This window comes from Coregonus lavaretus, assembly GCF_964263955.1.
Source record: "Coregonus lavaretus genome assembly, chromosome: 23".
Taxonomy (NCBI): Eukaryota; Metazoa; Chordata; class Actinopteri; order Salmoniformes; family Salmonidae; genus Coregonus; species Coregonus lavaretus.
The window spans coordinates 19,719,686-19,737,142 of NC_140010.1; the positions used below are offsets into that span (position 1 = coordinate 19,719,686).

At 43.2% G+C, this 17,457-nt stretch overlaps 1 pseudogene across 1 annotated transcript in view; it reads left to right on the top strand.

Annotated features, from left to right (window-relative positions):
* Nucleotides 1-369: 369 nt before the first annotated feature.
* Nucleotides 370-17,457, top strand: part of LOC311098897 (myosin-1-like) — a 38,449-nt pseudogene continuing 21,361 nt past the window's right edge. The window contains exons 1-21 of the transcript in view: nt 370-567; nt 1,537-1,680; nt 1,822-1,861; nt 2,274-2,402; nt 2,500-2,527; nt 2,641-2,746; nt 2,852-2,944; nt 3,018-3,081; nt 3,186-3,274; nt 6,054-6,161; nt 6,423-6,548; nt 6,632-6,900; nt 7,026-7,196; nt 13,873-14,182; nt 14,317-14,388; nt 15,373-15,385; nt 16,025-16,265; nt 16,351-16,521; nt 16,613-16,758; nt 16,832-16,922; nt 17,013-17,400. The product of the transcript in view is annotated as a myosin-1-like (transcript). The remainder of the gene's footprint in view (nt 568-1,536; nt 1,681-1,821; nt 1,862-2,273; nt 2,403-2,499; nt 2,528-2,640; nt 2,747-2,851; nt 2,945-3,017; nt 3,082-3,185; nt 3,275-6,053; nt 6,162-6,422; nt 6,549-6,631; nt 6,901-7,025; nt 7,197-13,872; nt 14,183-14,316; nt 14,389-15,372; nt 15,386-16,024; nt 16,266-16,350; nt 16,522-16,612; nt 16,759-16,831; nt 16,923-17,012; nt 17,401-17,457) is intronic.

Below are 17,457 nucleotides of genomic sequence, written 5' to 3' on the forward strand. Positions count from 1 at the left end.
TGTGTCTCAGTGGGTGATTGTGAGGATCGTGTGTGTGTGTTGTGGGGAGGGGGGTCATGGGGGTCATGGGGTTACAGTGTTCTTGGCCTTTTAAGGCAGGGCCAACAGGGTTATATATGATCTCTGCTATTGCAGGGAGACAGTTCTGAGACCTCCATTCATCTTCACCCCTTAGCAGTGTTGAAGGTAAATTAACACGTCGTAAACTTTTATTGAGTGATAATTATTACATAAATCTAAATCTAATTGTAGGATTTATTACTATTCTTTTGTCAAATGATTAGTGATGTAATGAGACATGTATGGTGGAAATTCTAAAAGTAACATGAAGTAACTAATTTGGCATTTTCTCTGTCTCACAGTGCAACCATGGGTGATGCTGAGATGGTGGTGTTTGGGGCAGCAGCCCAATACCTGAGGAAGTCTGACCGGGAGCGTCTGGAGGCCCAGACCCGTCCCTTCGACATGAAGAAGGAATGCTTTGTGCCTGACCCCGTGGAGGAGTTTGTCAAGGCGTCCGTCACCAGCCAAGGAGACTTGGTCACTGTGCAGACCCAGAATGGGCAGGTCAGTCTTTACTTCAAGTGACCAAGTTGAATTCTGCTTCCCTTTTTTCCCCCAGAACAAGGTTGTAAAGTAATGCAGAATTAAGTGGTTAATAAATACTTGTTCACATTGCAGGCCTTAATGCTCAAATCCGTTTTGTTTTTCAAATCCATTTTGGAATACTGAATGTCCAAACAGCAAGTTACAAGTGACCAAATCGGATTTGTGTGTTCAGACAGCAGTAATTTGCTGACATGGCTACGCTAGTTGTCATAGTAATGACGGGTGTGTGTGCAGTGGTGTAGGCTGATTGGTGGTGGTGCTCGTGCTGCCTACACTCTTAGAAAAAAGGGTTCCAAAAGGGTTCTTTGGCTGTCCCCATAGGAGAACCCTTTTTGGTTATCAGGTAGAACTCTTTTGGGTTCCATGTAGAACCATCTGTGGAAAGGGTTCTTCATGTAACCCAAAAGGGTTCTACCTGGAACCAAAAGGGTTATACCTGGAACCAAAAAGGGTTCTTCAAAGGGTTCTCCTATGGGGACAGCCGAAGAACCCTTATTGGTTCTAGATAGCACCTTTATCTCTAAGAATGTTTCACTCAGAAGTTATGTAGCAAGCTAAGGTGACAACAATGCCTGCCATGGATGTTTCCCAGTTGCTTTGAATGTTCAAAATCATAGTGTAAGACACTTTTAAAGCCTCAAAGGATAAGATGATCCAACTTTCAAAACGAGTCCTTTTTGGCTAGCCACAGCAGTCAACTAGCTAGGTAGCTGTTTAGCTTTCTAGGACAGGAAACAGATTTGTATCTGATTTCAAACCACCTATGAAGGTGGTTTGAAATGCGCCTTGAAATATTTGATTCCATATTATTTTTGGCTGTTCAGACTGCAAGAAAAAGAACAGATTCGAATCGAATATGAGTCACTTCAAACTGCCAATGTGAACAAGGCTTAACTGTCTTTACAAAATCTCTCCAATTTCTTACAGACTCTCACCTTCAAAGACTCTCATATTATGCAATAGAATCCTCCCAAATTTGACAAGATTGAGGACATGGCCATGCTGACCTTCCTCCACGAGCCTGCTGTTCTGTACAACCTCAAAGATCGTTACGCAGCATGGATGATCTATGTGAGCACGAGAGTCGCTTCTTCATTAAGTTCGAAATTTGAATCTTAAGTTGACAACTTTTTTCTATGTAAAATATCCCCACCAAAACCATAGTAATACTTTCCAATGTTATGCACTTTCAACTGTATCGATCTTTTACAGACCTACTCAGGGCTGTTCTGCGTCACTGTCAACTCCTACTGTCACGGTTTCGGCCGAGGCTGCTCCTCCTCCTGGTTCGGGCAGGCTTCGGCGGTCGTCGTCCCCGGAGTACTAGCTGCCACCGATCTATGTTTCATGTTCGTTTGGTTTTGTCTTGATGTTGTACACATGTGTCTTGTTAGTCCTCGTTAGTGTCCTATTTAGTTCTCGTTGTGTGTGTTTGTCTTTGTGTGTGATTGCTCTTCTGTTTTGTGTTGGAGCTACGTACTTCCCTCCAGTGTTTTGGAGAGGTTTTTCGCACATGTTAGTGCGCCGTTTGTTTGACGCCTGTGTGCGCCGTTATTTCGCCTTCGGGCTTATTGTGCTTATTTTCTACGTGAATATTGCACTAAAGTCTTTTGGACTGAGCTTCTGCGTCCTGCGCTTGATTCATGCACCACACCCACCTTCAGCACCCCTTGACACCTACAAGTGGCTGCCAGTGTATGATCCATCTGTAGCCTATAGAGGCAAGAAGAGGCAAGAAGCTCCTCCCCACATCTTCTCGATCTCTGACAATGCCTATCAGTGCATGCTGACAGGTAAACTCAAATAGCTACTTTAGAAAATATGTAAGGGAATGATAATGATAATTAATTCTGATAATTATATAAAATTGCATTTTTATTACCTGTATAGACCGTGAGAACCAGTCTATTCTGATCACGTAAGTACTACACTACTCATCCTACTCACATGCTTTAAAAGAGTGCTTTATCTGTCATGTTACATAGGATATTGTGATAAACTCTATTTTTAAAGATTACTGTGTGTTTCCAGAGGAGAATCTGGTGCTGGAAAGACTGTGAACACCAAGAGAGTCATCCAGTACTTTGCAAGCATTGCAGCTAGTGGCAGGAAGAAAGATGCAGCCGCCCAAAACAAGGTATTCAATCTGCGACAGCTTTGGCATGCATATTTTCATGATTGAGCAGTTCTGTAGCTATTTGTAAAGCCAAGCATCTAACATGTGTTTCTATAACATTCTAAGGGAACTCTGGAGGATCAAATCATCCAGGCTAACCCAGCTCTGGAGGCCTTTGGTAACGCCAAGACCATCAGAAATGACAACTCCTCAAGATTTGTGAGTTTTCTGATGGATATTCTTATACAGCATTAATCACCCAAAAAGAAACTAACAGAAATATTATATTTAGGGTACATTTATCAGGATTAATTTTGACACTCGAGGAAAGCTTGCTTCTGCTGATATTGAGACATGTGAATCCAAAGATAAAAAAACACTTTGAAAAGTCTGAGAGAACTGGTCTACAGTGTCTGAAATAAATGTATTTGTCTACTGTTCTAAATCTCCTTATTTCCAGACCTTCTGGAGAAGTCTCGAGTCACTTTTCAGCTGAAGACTGAGAGGGACTAGCACATCTTCTATCAGATCTTGTCAAACAAGAACTGGGTCAGTACCACAATTAGATAACAATGGTGTAATGACTGCATTCATTTGTGGAGTGTAATAATAAGTAATAGCATGTCTGTATTTGTCTTTCTATGTCTCTCTTCCCGACCTTATGGGTATACAGAGATGTTGCTTGTCACGTTCGTTATATAAAGGATTGGACCAAGGTGCAGCGTGGTATGCGTACATGTTTAATTTATTAAATAAACACTTGACAAAATAACAAAAGCAACTGAACGTGAAGTTCTAAAGGCTAACAGCAACAAGCCTAAACTGAAACAGAAACAAGATCCCACAACTAAAGGTAGGCAAAATGGCTGCCTAAGTATGAACCCCAATCAGAGACAATGATCGAAAGCTGCCTCTGATTGTGAACCACACCCGGCCAACATAGAAATATATAACATAGTTTGGTCAGGGTGTGAATGTTGACATTCTAACTAGAGAATAACAAGGTTCTCAAGGTCAGGCCGTGACAGTACCCCCCCCAAAGGTGAGGACTCCGGCCGCAAAAACCTGACTCAATAGGGGAGGGTCCGGGTGGGCATCTAGCCTCGGTGACGGCTCCGGCTTCGGACGCAGTACACTCCTCTCCTTTCCTGCCTCCCGTAGCACACCTGGTCCGGTCTGGACCCCGGTGCGATGCTTCCCCTCTTAGTCCTCCCACGATGCACCAAGTCCTGTCTGGACCCTGATGTGGGAGCCCTCGACCCTGGAGAGGGGTTGACGTCTGGTTCCGGCTCGGCAGTCCTCCCGCGATGCACCAAGCCCTGTCTGGACCCTGGTGTGGGAGACCCCGACCCCGGAGAGGGGTTGACGTCTGGTTCCGGCTCGGACCCCGGTGGCGTGGATGGCTCCGGCATGGGGGAAGAGTAGACGACCAGACCCGGACTAGGCACCGGTGAAGTGTACTGCCCCGGCTCTGGTAGGGAGCAGATAACCGGAGCTGGACTAGGCACCGGTAGAGCGGACTGCTCTGGCACTGGAGTGAAGCAGCTGACCGGAGCTGGACTAGACACCGGTGGAGTGGACTGCTCTGGCACTGGAGTGGAGCGGCTGACCGGAGCTGGATTAGGCACCGGTGGAGCGGACTACTCTGGCATAGGAGTGGAGCAGCTGACCGTTGCTGGACTTGGCACCGGTGGAGCGGACTGCTCTGGCACCGGAGTGGAGCAGTGGACCCGCACTGGAGGTCTGGTGCGTGGCGCTGGAACAGGCCGTACCGGACTGGAGACACGCACCACTGGTTTGGTGCGAGGAGCAGGTACGGGGCGCACCGGGCTGGCGACATGCACCACTGCTTTAGTGCGAGGAGCAGGTACGGGCCGTACAGGACTGGAGACACGCACCACTAGTTTGGTGCGAGGAGCAGGTACGGGGCGGACCGGGCTGGCGACACGCACCACTGGTTTAGTGCGAGGAGCAGGCACGGGCCTTACCAGGCTGTGGACACGCTCCACTGGTTTGGTGCGAGGAGCAGGTACGGGGCACGCCGGGCTGGAGACACGCACCACTGGTTTGGTGCGAGGAGCAGGCACGGGTCGTACCAGGCTAGGGACACGCACCACTGGTTTGGTGCGAGAAGTAGGTACGGGGCGCACCGGGCTGGCGACACGCACCACTGGTTTGGTGCGAGGAGCAGGTACAGGTTGTACAGGACTGGAGACACGCACCACTGGTTTGGTGTGAGGAGCAGGCACGGGCCTTACCAGGCTAGGGACACGCACCACTGGTTTGGTGCGAGGAGCAGGCACAACCCGTCCTGGCTGAACGCTCATTTTAGCCCGGCAAGAGCGGGACGCGGGCACCAAGCGCACCGGGCTGTGAATGTGCACTGGAGATACAGTGCGTATCACAGCATAACAGGGTGCCTGTATGGTCCCATGCTCCTTAACGCGAGTGCGGGGAGTTGGCTCTACTCTGAAACCTGGCTCCGCCAGCTCTAAGGACTGCGTTCTCTTTTGCTGTACGGTTAACTCCTCTCTCAGCTCCTCCTGTTGTCTGGCCAGCTCCTCTCTCCGTGCATCCACTGACTCCTTCTCCCTGTGGGCCTCCTGCAGCGCCTCCCTCTGAAGGGAGCTCTCCTGCTCTCTCTTAACTAACAGCCCCCTTAAGGTAGTTATCTCCTCTCTCAGAGTGCTGAGCTGCATGTCTTGGAGGGCCTCTATAATAGCGGCCTCCTCTTCCTCCACAGTCAGCCATTTCAGGGTCTCCTTCTGCTCCGTGTGCCCCCCCCCAAAAAACATTATTGGGGCTGCCTCTCGTGCTTCCTTCGCGGTCGGCACCGTTGGCGTCGCCGTTGATCCTCTCCTGCCTTGGCTTCTTCCTTCGCCCAGGGTCCTTTACCGGCTAATATCTCCTCCCATGTCCAAAATGTCTTCCCCACCTGTGTCCAGGGTGTCTGCTCCTCCTGGCCACGCTGCTTGGTCCGAATATGGTGGGACCTTCTGTCACGTTCGTTGTATAAAGGATTGGACCAAGGTGCAGCGTGGTATGCGTACATGTTTAATTTATTTTAATAAACACAGACAAAATAACAAAATCCAACAGAACGTGACGTTCAAGAGGCTAAACATCAAACAATCCAAACAGAAACAAGATCCCACAACTAAAGGTAGGCAAAATGGCTGCCTAAGTATGAGCCCCAATCAGAGACAACGATCGACAGCTGCCTCTGATTGGGAACCACACCTGGCCAACATAGAAATATATAACATAGAATGTCAACATTCACACCCTGACCAAACTAACTAGAGAATAACAGGGTTCTCAAGGTCAGGGCGTGACATTGCTGGTGACAGCTAATCCCTATGACTACGCCTTCATCTCCCAGGGGGAGACAACTGTGTTGTCTATTGATGACGCTGATGAACTGATGGCAACAGATGTGAGTTACTTATTCACCGTCACTCTGGCCCCTGAATTTTGGTATTCTTTCGTTTGGGAAATCAGAGTGTTGTCTTGTTGAATTTCAAGCCAGCTTGTTATGTTGCATATGTCAAGTAAACATTGCAGCCTACCCTGTTCTTGGTTTGAAATAATAATATCCACTATAGCAGAGTGGTCATTACATCATGAAATATCAGTGGGGGGTTTTAAATGACCAATTCTTACTTCTACATCGCTGTTCTTTTCTTCTCCTCCACAGGATGCTGCTTTACTCTGGAGGAGAAAAACTCAGTGTATAAGCTGACTGGTGCCATCATGCACTATGGCAACATGAGGTTCAAGCAGAAACAGCGTGAGGAGCAGGCAGAGGCTGATGGCACTGAAGGTGAGACCTGGCTAAAAGCCAAAAGCATTGGGATTAGATAGTTCTGTGAATCCATGTGTAAAGTCACTGGTTTTCTTTCCCAGGTGCTGACAAAGTCTCATATCTCATGGGCCTGAACTCTGCTGACCTCATAAAGGGTCTCTGTCACCCAAGGGTCAAAGTAGGGAATGAGTGGGTCACCAAGGGGCAAACTGTCCAACAGGTGAACTATACCGTTGGTGCCCTTTCCAAAGCTGTGTATGAAAAGATGTTCATGTGGATGGTGGTGCGAATCAACCAGTCATTGGAGACCAAGCTGGCTCGCCAGTACTTCATCGGTGTACTGGACATTGCTGGTTTTGAGATCTTTGATGTGAGTTTATAAATAGACAATTATTATCAAATATTAATTTAGGTTCTCAAGCAACACTATCAAGTAATGTTCCTGATAGGAACCTTTATGTGAAAACCTAACCATTTAACCATCTATAATTGCAGTACAACACCTTTGAGCAGCTCTGCATCAACTTCACCAATGCAAAGCTGCAACAGTTTTTCAACCAACACATGTTTGTTCTAGAGCAATAAGAGTACAAGAAAGAGGGAATTGAATGGGAGTTCATTGACTTTGGCATGGACGTGCAGGCTTGCATTGATCTTATTGAGAAGGTAACTGAAATACTGCATATATGGACCAAATTAAATATAGCTATAATATGATGCATACAATTGTTGGGTTTTATTTTTCTCATAATTGGATCTGTATGTGATGAATAGCTTGGAAGGAATGCATTAATGAGGAGCACTGTACTGATATGGATTGTTTCACATAACAGCCTGTTATTCATGTGGGGAACGTTAGGGGTAGGACAGATAAGACTTGTATTTCTCACAGATACGAACACTCTCTCTTTGTAGTCTGTGAAACTGTCCTTGAACATGGAGTACAGTGGAATGGTGTCTTTTGGGTGCTGACTCCGCAGGTTATTATCATAGCAACTATGCCTGGCAACAAATGGAGTGCCGAGGAGTTGGGACCAACCCCTGCGCCAACGGATTGGCTGAATGGAGTCTGGACCACACTCAGTCCTTTGCTCTGGTTGGCCAACAGAAGAGGTGGAGGCTTTCTGTCAGAGTATTTGAGAAAGAATCTGTAAACAATAATTCTAGTTCTCTGTCTGCCCTGCGTGGTTTTTCAGTGAGCCCGTATACGAACCTTCATACTTATCATACATACATTTTGCATATAATAAATTTAGCTTGGATTGAATATCTCTTGATTATGTTGATTCTTATTCCAATACCAGATTTGAATTACGCAATTTCTAACAATTGCTGACCCCGACGTGATCTGGTGGCGGAACTTCGCTGGAATTCACCCAGCCTATTGGACATCACTGTCATCGAACGATGTGTTTCACAAATCGCCCGGGCTTCTAAAAAGGTAAGCAAAACACCTATTGTAATATAACTGAAGTTTTGCACATTGGCTTTATCCAAATTAATTTTGTGAAGCACCTGTTTGATGTAAGTGAACCCTATTATACTATAAATAACGATTACAGTATACTATTTCGATTTCATAATATACTATGCAAATGTTTGATAATTGTGATGGTTAAACCCATGGGAGTGCGACGCTATGACTGAAGGCTCATAGGAGGCACTTTAAAGTAGATTAGATAGTGCGACGCTATGACTGAAGGCTCATAGGAGGTACTTTAAAATAGATTAGACAGTGCGACGCTATGACTGAATGCTCATAGGAGGTACTTTAAAATAGTTTAGACAGTGCGAGCTATGACTGAGAGACTCATAGGAGGTACTTTAAAAGTTAGACAGTGCGAGTGTTGTCGTATGCATGAGAGTGTGAATGACAAACCTGTATACCTTGATAGAAAACTAATTGGGAATTAAAACGTCTGTGGCTGTCCAAACTGTATAATTTGGGGATAACTGTTGGGTTTGTGGTTGCTTAAACCATATAACCCGTTAAAACAATTGGGAACATAAAGCTAAAGTGATGAATTGTGTGACTGAACTGAAACGGTTGAGCTGATATGTTTGAACTGTGCCGTTTGGTGTTAGACATAGCATAATTCTGGTTATAGGTGCTTGGGTTGAGGCTTTTTGGTTTATTATTTGATTTAACGTTTGATGTTTGACCCTGCAAAATACTGGTTAAACAATTAGACTGAAATAATTTGGTTTATCGTTTCAATATAAACATGCACCAACTTTAACTAATTAGGTGGGAATAATTTGATTTAAATAATTAGATTAAAGTACTTTAAATAACGACAGAATATTGGAAACACTAGCACAGCTCCTCAAAAGAGCCTGCTCCCACCGAGCACTGGAGAGAGAGTTGTGAGGGGAGGGGCTGGAGAGAGCGAAACTGTGGCTTTTGGAGCGAGGAAAGACTGGAGTTGGCTGGGAACACCACGGGGTGATTATTTGAGAGGTGCCTGGGGGTTTCTGACGATGGATATTCTGAACTTGCTCATCCGAGCGTAGACGTGCGTCATGGGTGAGAAAGTGGAGAATATTTACATTTGCATTTTTGGTGATTTGGCAGACGCTCTTGTCCAGAGCGACTTGCAGGTGCGATTGGGGTTGAGTGCCTTGCTCGAGGGCACATCAGCAGATTTTTCGCCTGGTCGGCTCGGGGATTGGAACCGGCGACCTCTCGGTTGTTGGCGCGGCGCTACTGATCACTAAGCTGCCTGCCGCCCCATATGGGTTTAAGGTTGTGGCGTTGTTTGATCATGTGATAAGGTTTAATTTGTAATCGGACCATAACTAAAGTGGTTATAGAAGTAATGTATAGGTAGGGGAGAGCCAATAGGGGGCTCCATTGAACTATTATGGTTTATTTGGCATTTCAATGGCATAAGGTGAAATCTGTATGCATGAGGGGAATTCGATTATGTATTATTATAGTATTATGGACACTCCGTAATAAATAAACTGAACCAAACAAGACGTTACTACAGCAATAGAGAATAGTTAATGTTGTTACGTTAGTTCTTAAACCCGATGATAGAGGTAAATGCAGAACGCTGTTAGAGTGTGTTTTATTTTTGTTACTAGGGTGTTTGAGACGGAAGGGCTGGCTAGACGGGGGTGATGACGTGGCTGGATGTGCGACGTGAAAGTATTTACTTTGAGAGAATCGTAGATGGTGTGGAGTGACTGGCGATGTTCCTGGTTCGAACACAGGTAGGGACAGTAGACAAAGCTTTCGCAGTGGGTCTATATACCTAGATTACTATGTGGATTGAGAAATGTGAAAGGTTGAATTAGATAGCTTAAATAGAAGTATTCTAGAAAAGTCTATGAAAATATGTTATAAGGTTACCATGTGCTCTCCCCGAAGGAGCAAGGGGAGGGTGAGAGATAGTACAGTTCAGATGGTAGGAACATCATTAAATGTATGCTAATCAACGATAGCAAGTATTTGTTTTATTAATTAGGGCATAATCAGAGAGAACAGTTAAATAAATTGAATAGCGAACTGAAATGGTTTAGCGGGAAAATATAAATTTTTGGTACATGTAGCAGAGTTAGGGTAATCAATTAAATAATAATTGTATACTCGAGGAATTTTGAGTGGTTTTATAGATTAGTTATGAGGAATTAGATTGATACAAACAATTATTGATGGGTTAAGACTGGGGATAACCAGGAGAAAGAGATTAGCTCATCTCGTTGGAATGTTGCCTAGGGCTAGGGGAGCAGTAGTGAAGTTAGGCAGTATTTAGGTCATAAAAGTGAGCTACCAAATTAAGGCCTGGCTATTTGTGGTTGTTTTTCAAATTGGGTTTTTCAAACAAAAAACAACACACCTAGTATGATGTTTATAAAGCCTTGTTGTTTCAATTTTGGGGGGGTTTCAGCAGGTCAAGGGTGATAGGTCTTAGAGGAGCACACAGTGAATTTTATGGAGTTTTTTAGCTTTTGGCTGAGTTTGGGGTATATATGATTTCTTATGAGAATGAATGTCATGAGGACTTAATGAACACTTGGGATAACTAACATTTATGAAATATTTAGAATAATGGTAATGTTTAGTATACTATGGGATTAAACAGTTCGTTAAATGATTTCAATTGCCTCTGAACTCTGTTTTAACATTCTGGTGTTATTTTAATCATCCACACTAGTAAATTCTAAAGGCATGAGAGGAGGACTTTAAGATAGTTTATTTTACTAAGTTGAGGGTAATTTGTAATACTGAGCAAATTGTGAAGAAGATTATAGTTTGGTAATAGTATATTTGATTTGAACCATAAAATAACAGAAGAGAGAGTGGAGGAATGGCAATTGGATAATTAATTACCAATCTTAACTAAAGTGATTGTTTAGGTAGGTGGTAATATTGACACATGGCCAAATCATGTGTCAAAAAGGGGGATGGTTGGATTAAATATTAAATATATACGAAGGAGAGGACAAAATACAAAAAAAAACAAAAAAAACATGTATGATAGTTTATTAACCACACCTGTATCTCAGAGGTTTTGTGCCCCACAGGTGAACTAAAGGAGAAGGTGACCCACTCTATCTAACCAGGAGACTGAATCAGGCCTGGCGGGAAGGGCCCTACCAAGTACTGCCTTTGCCAGCAGAATAGCTGAGAGATCCATCTGGGTGCATGTCACTCACTGCAAAAAGGTAAACCCAGCTACACCTGACGAACAAACACAGAGTTAGGAGAAAGATCCGATCACCACTAGGGCTCGGGGGTTGGCTCCTTAACGAAGATTCCCTTACCCTGTCTGAGTTCGATAGAAGGTGAAGCAATGGGTTGGCCTCTGGCGTCTGACATGTTCTCAGGGCGAGGGTGGGGATTCACAGGTCTCCCGACGGTAGGTAGCTGTCTGATTGTGGGGGCCATATTCCTAACACACACGGACCCTCCTGTTTCAGCCAGAAGTGGTAGTTAACCTAACACAAGTTGAAAAGGCATAGGAGACAGCTAGACGTAGGGAAAGGGGAAATACTAGGGACTTTAGGGAAGGACATCACCAATTTCCATTCACAGTTTAGGGACAGGTGGAGTATTGTGAAAGTAGGGAATTATCAGAAATGGCAGTGCGACCCATATAAGGGTAGGTACTGTCTGAAAGTCTGAATTATGCTAAAACAGATTACAGACCTGACAAGTGAGATATCTTCTTCAACTGGGGCACCCTATAGAGTAAACCTGTCTGAGGGAGGTAGTGAGATAGTGCAAACTATAGACCTGAAGGAAGTAGTACAGATGGAGACGGAGTAAATAGATTTTAACCTGTGGTTGGAATGGATTCAGTATACGGTCTAAAGAGGACTGTTATGCCTGTAGGACAGCCAAACCAAGGTTAAGAACTACTCCGTTCCCCTTGACAGGCTTTGACTCTCTGTCAGGATTATCCTCCATGCAAGCCACCTGGGGATGTGGTGAAAGAGTCTTATGGTAACTTGCACTATCTGTTTCCCCCGATAACAAAGTCATCCCGACCTGGGTTGCCTCAGTTTGAAGTCACAGGGGATTCTTATTGTTTTTCTAGGACTAATAAGATAGGATACAGGGTAGGGCCTCTTAGCTCCTGCTCCCACACAGAGAATGTCACAACTAAAAGAGACCATGACTAATCTCTCCTCTTTGTTGCAGACCAGGCCCGTGCTGACATCTGATGGTTGTGTGGTGATAACTGATTGTGAACTCACCTACATACGCAAACAATCAAATGTGTCAGAGACTGGTGAGTTGTCACGTAGAAAGTAGGACCTCCTCCCGGGATCCTTTGATGAAAGGATATATATTGATGGGATCCACAATCAGATCGCAGCTGGGTTTGAATCAAGTATTTTCTGGTGGTCAACAATTAATAAAAATGTAGATTGGACAGACAGCGGCAACTAGCTTAATGACATGGCAGAATAGAATAGCTTTAGATATGCTTTTGGCTGAGCGGGACGGGGTTTGTGTTCTGTTTGGATATATGTGCTGTACTTTCATCTCCAACAACACAGCACCGGACGGGTCCGTGACCAAAGCGCTTCAGGGACTCACCACGCTGGCGAACGAACTGGTTGAGAACTCTGGTATTGATAGCTCCATAAACGGTTGGTTTGATAACATATTTGGTAAATGGAAAACTATTGTTGTGACTATTCTGGGTGAAGTTATAGCTTCTATGGGTATACTTGTTCTTTGTGGATGTTGTCTTATTTCCTGTGTCTGAGGGTTGGTGAGAAAAGGAGATGGAGAAGGTGGTTTCCAAACAGATGGTGAGATACGGCCCAATCCCGGACTCCGACCTAAGGAATGAAGGATATGACCTACCAGGCTTGGTGGAGTGACACTCTAGAGGGTGTCTAAAGGGGGCCAAAATTTACTTCCCTGTTGGTGTTTTATGTTTTAATAATCTTATGTTTTGTGTTCTATTAATCCTGTGTTTTATGCTTTATTAATCAAGTTAACCATTGAGAATGTTTGTCTTTCCTTATGTGAAGGTTTGAAGTGCCTGGGTGACTTATAGCCAACCGTTTGCAAGTTGGGTGTAGATGGAAGGACTGAAGGACTTTTATTATCAAATTGTCTATTAATAAAAGTGTTTATTTTTGTTTGTATTGTATTTTAATGAGTGACACCCTAGAGGGTGTCAAAAGGGGGAATTGTTTGGTTTTATTTTTCTCATAATTGGATCTGTATGTGATGAATAGCTTGGAAGGAATGCATTAATGAGGAGCACTGTACTGATATGGATTGTTTCACATAACAGCCTGTTATTCATGTGGGGAACGTTAGGGGTAGGACAGATAAGACTTGTATTTCTCACAGATACAAACACTCTCTCTTTGTAGTCTGTGAAACTGTCCTTGAACATGGAGTACAGTGGAATGGTGTCTTTTGGGTGCTGACTCCGCAGGTTATTATCATAGCAACTATGCCTGGCAACAAATGGAGTGCCGAGGAGTTGGGACCAACCCCTGCGCCAACGGATTGGCTGAATGGAGTCTGGACCACACTCAGTCCTTTGCTCTGGTTGGCCAACAGAAGAGGTGGAGGCTTTCTGGCAGAGTATTTGAGAAATAATCTGTAAACAATAATTCTAGTTCTCTGTCTGCCCTGCGTGGTTTTTCAGTGAGCCCGTATACGAACCTTCATACTTATCATACATACATTTTGCATATAATAAATTTAGCTTGGATTGAACATCTCTTGATTATGTTGATTCTTATTCCAATACCAGATTTGAATTACGCAATTTCTAACACTACTGAATAGGATTGTATCAGACAACAACCTCTCAGTTGAGTCAAGTGAACTATCTTATCTCTAGTTTCTTCTGCTCAGCCAATGGGTATCATGTCCATCCTTGAAGAGGAGTGCATGTTCCCCAAGGCCAGCGATGCTACCTTTAAAACCAAGCTTTACGACAACCATCTTGGAAAATCCAACAAATTCCAGAAGCCCAGGCTTATCAAAGGGAAACCAGAGGCCCATTTTGCCCTGGCTCACTATGCTGGTACTGTGGACTACAACACCAGCAACTGGCTGGTGAAGAACAAGGATCCATTAAATGAAACGGTTGTAGGAATGTACCAGAAGTCTGCAATGAAGTTACTGGCTATCCTGTTTGCTATTTATGCTAGTGCAGACTCAGGTATTGTACACTTTGTCAGATATTCACACTTCAATAAGACTGATCTTCATAAAGAGTAAAGCACAAACTCTTCGTGGGTGCATGAATGAATGAAGGATTTCTGTTGGCTTAATTGCTTTCTTTTCTAACTTCAGCAGACAGTGGGAAGAAGGAGAAAAAGAAAAAGGGATAATCTTTCCAAACTGTGTCAGCACTTCACATGGGATGTAGTTGCATTGTTTTATACAGCAAAATATTATTTGAAAATTAAATCATCTCCAAAATATTGCTATTTTTAAAACACGCCTTGGAAAGTTGGTTGCAATTTCAGTTTAATCCACCAGAAAAGACACAACAAATATTACAACATAAATGATTGTTAAACTCAAATATACTAATTTATTAAAAAAAACATTATATAAAAAAAAGTTTAATCTTTGTAAATTATATAATAAATAGGACTTGTGGAGTCATGTCACACATGAAGCTAACAAAATGTATGGAAATGTCTGCTCTACCCAAAATTACAACAAACTAAATTAAAGTGTGATAAATAAAAAAGTATACCCGTTTCATTTAAGGACCAAAAAAGTGACAGCTGTGCCATATAGATTGCAAAATAGTTGGGAAGAGATTTTCGATGTACCGATTTCATGGCACATGGTTTATGAACTGATACACAAAACGACGGCGTATTAAAAATGTAGAGTTTTTCTGTTTAAATTATTATACAAAATTATTGCAACCAATAGAATGTTATGTATATAGGGGATACAACCATTCCGGCTCTGCAGATTTTGCTGCGAAGAGACAGAATCATTAGATAATTTGTTTTCGTACTGTCCATATGTAGCTTGTTTTTGGTTGCAGGTTCAGGAATGGCTGAAGAATTGCAAGATTTACCTGGAGCAAACTCTGTAAATAGCACTGCTGGGTGATTTGAAAAGTCATAGTCAATCAATCAATAATATAACAATACTCTTAGCAACAATGTTTATCTTTAATTTACAATATGTAGAAACTATGAGAATAGAAAGGTTCAGAACTTTTGTGAAACATCACAGCACAGTTAAAAAAATATATGGCGAATAGAAATCAAAACTGGATGGTGTTCAGATATAGATGGGAGGGGTTGAGTGGAGCTGAAGATTGGGACTAAAAATAACAAGATAACTAATGTAACATATAATGTATCCGTAAAATGTAAATAGGTTCAGAACTTTTGTGAAACAGCATAGTTGAAAAATATATGGCAAATAGAAATCAAAACTGGGGTTGAGGGTAGCTGAAGGATGGGACTAAAAACAAACAAAATGTAACTATTGTAAAATATACTGTGTCCGTACAATGTACAGTTGAAGTCGGAAGTTTACATACACTTAGGTTGGAGTCATTAAAACTTGTTTTTCAAACCACTCCACAAATTTCTTGTTAACAAACTATAGTTTTGGCAAGTCGGTTAGGACATCTACTTTGTGCATGACACCAGTAATTTTTCCAACAATTGTTTACAGACAGATTATTTCACTTATAATTCACTGTATCACAATTCCAGTGGGTCAGAAGTTTACATACACTAAGTTGACCGTGCCTTTAAACAGCTTGAAAAATTCCAGAAAATGATGTCATGGCTTTAGATGCTTCTGATAGGCTAATTGACATTACATTTACATTTTAGTCATTTAGCAGACGCTCTTATCCATCATTTGGATGTCAATTGGAGGTGTACCGGTGGATGTATTTCAAGGCCTACCTTCAAACTTAGTGCCTCTTTGCTCGACATCATGGAAAAATCAAAAGAAATCAGCCAAGACCTCAGAAAAAAAATTGTAGACCTCCACAAGTCTGGGTCATCCTTGGGAGCAATTTCCAAACGTGTGATGCAGAGGAGCGATGTGAGGAGCTGATCAAAAGCAAGATCCAGCTTGAGGCCAAAGGCAAAGAGCTGATGGAGAGACTGGAGGATGAAGAGGAAATAAATGCAGAACTGACTGCTAAGAACAGGAAGCTGGAGGACGAGTGCTCTGAGTTAAAGAAGGACATTGATGATCTGGAGCTCACTCTGGCTAAAGTGGAGAAGGAAAAGCATGCCGCTGAGAACAAGGTAATTCTTAATCTTTGAATCTGTATGAAGAACACAACATGTTTTTTAAAAGGCAGTGTGCTCAGCCTATGTTGTCTGTTCACAGGTGAAGAACCTGATTGAGGAAATGGCAGCTATGGATGAAATCATTGCCAAGCTGACAAAGGAGAAGAAAGCTCTTCAAGAAGCTCACCAGCAAACACTGGATGACCTGCAGAGTGAGGAGGACAAAGTCAACAATCTAACCAAGGCTAAGCTGGAGCAACAAGTTGATGATGTGAGATCCTATATTGAGATTAGATGGTCTTTTAATGGAAAAAATGCTAACAAACAGCTAGCAATTTTTATTTGCTTCTTGTCCTCTGATGCTTGAAGGGTCCCTTGAGCAAGAGAAGAAGGTGCGAATGGATCTTGAAAGAGCCAAGAGGAAGCTGGAGGGTAACTTAAAGTTGTCCCAGGAGAGCGTAATGGACCTGGAGAATGATAAACAACAGCTAGAGGAACGCCTCAAGAAGTAAGATTAAAACTATAATACTACACTCTACTGCAAACATGCATATACGAGCTACCAATTAATGATTCCACAGGAAGGACTTTGAAATCAATAATCTGATCTGTAGGATTGAGGATGAACAGGCTATAATAATTCAACTTCAAAAGAGGTTGAAGGAGCTTCAGGTAATGAAGAAGTACAACATCCTTAATCGATTTGAACTCTTCAACCGTTTGTATATTTTACCATGATGATGCCATTTTGTATTGTGCTAGGCCCGTGTAGAGGAACTGGAAGAGGAGCTTGAGGCAGAAAGAACTGCCCGAGCCAAGGTGGAGAAGCAAAGAGTAGACTTGGCCAGAGAGCTGGAGGAGATCAGTGAGAGGCTGGAGGCTGGTGGAGGCCACTGTGGTCCAGATTGAGATGAACAAAAAGAGGGAGATGGAGTTCCAGAAACTTCGCAGAGACCTCGAAGAGGCCACTCTGCAGCACGAGGCTACAGCTGCCACACTCAGGAAGAAACAAGCTGACAGTGTGGCTGACCTGGGGGAGCAGGTAGACAACCTGCAGAGAGTGAAGCAGAAACTGGAGAAGGAGAAGAGCGATCTTAGGCTAGGGCTGGATGATGTCCTCTCCAACATGGAACATGTTGCAAAGTCAAAGGTAAAAAGTCCATCTAAGTGAAAGTACAATTTTTTTTCCATTTGGTCACTGTTTACC